Source organism: Podarcis erhardii (assembly GCF_964252035.2).
Source record: "Podarcis erhardii genome assembly, chromosome: 16".
Taxonomy (NCBI): domain Eukaryota; kingdom Metazoa; phylum Chordata; class Lepidosauria; order Squamata; family Lacertidae; genus Podarcis; species Podarcis erhardii.
Window position 1 is genome coordinate 17,656,226 of NC_138514.1, and position 1,311 is coordinate 17,657,536.

Below are 1,311 nucleotides of genomic sequence, written 5' to 3' on the forward strand. Positions count from 1 at the left end.
AATTGGTGGGGAGAAAAAACCTCCTTCTCAGATGTTCCCATAGTCAGGGACAAGTTGCTCATGTTTTCCCCTGACAGAGACACTGAGCTTTCAACAGAGGCAGGAATGAGGAGGGGGGAAATCAACTGGTGAACCTTTGCTCCTTGCTACTAAACAATGCCAGAATTTTTGTTACTTGCAGTATTTTGTATTGGGTCCTTATTCTATAAAGTTAGGAGGAAGGCTTGCTTGCTGACTTTATCTGTTGCATAGCTGCTAAAAGTCCAGCAATGGGAGTAGGGCAAAACAAAGAGCCCATAGACGTAGGGGTGGGACTAATCCAGCACATGCTCACAACTCCCTTTGACCTGCTTTCTTCGTTATTGCTTTTCCAAAGAAATGTTGCCGTTATCCAGGCAATCTATATACAGGAGTGGCTCATAAAGAAGTTTATTGTCCCTAGAATCCCACTGTGTTGTTGAAGGTTCCTCCCACCTGCTTCTTCCAGAGAAATGGCTCTTGGCTATTTTTAGACATTGTGGCTTTAAGGTGTTGGCAAGGACTTTGCTTTTCAGGGCTGAGGCCGAGGTGAGGTGAAACTGTCCTGGCAACCATAGAAGTAAACAGCATGATAAGGGTCTGGTGACTTCTGTTTCAGTGTATCTGAAGAAGTGAGCATGCACACGAAAGCTCATACCAAGAACTAACTTAGTTGGTCTTTAAGGTGCTACTGGAAGGAATTTTTTTATTTTGTTTTGAGCATGATAAGAAGGTACACTTCTCTACCTCTGATTTCTGTGATGTTTCATAGAGTGAGTAATCTGTAGCCTCCCTCTCTCTTTCTATGCACACTGAATGCAATCCAAAAAGTGATATTTAGGCACACCTAAACTGGAAGTTTAAGGGACGCGGGTTTAAGTTTAAGGGACACGAGTGGCGCTGTGAGTTAAACCACAGAGCCTAGGGCTTGCTGATCAGAAGGTCGGCGGTTCGAATCCCTGTGACGGGTGAGCTCCCGTTGCTCAGTCCCTGCTCCTGCCCACCTAGCAGTTCGAAAGCACTTCAAAGTGCAAGTAGATAAATAGGTACCACTCTGGCGGGAAGGTAAACGGCGTTTCCGTGCGCTACTCTGGTTTGCCAGAAGTGGCTTAGGCATGCTGGCCACATGACCCGGAAGCTGTACGCCGGCTCCCTCAGCCAATAAAGCGAGATGAGTGCCGCAACCCCAGAGTCGGCCACAACTGGACCTAATGGTCAGGGGTCCCTTTACCTTTTTCAATTTCCAGTAGGTTTTGGACTCCCTGCCTTGCATGCCATAGTGCAAAATTGCTT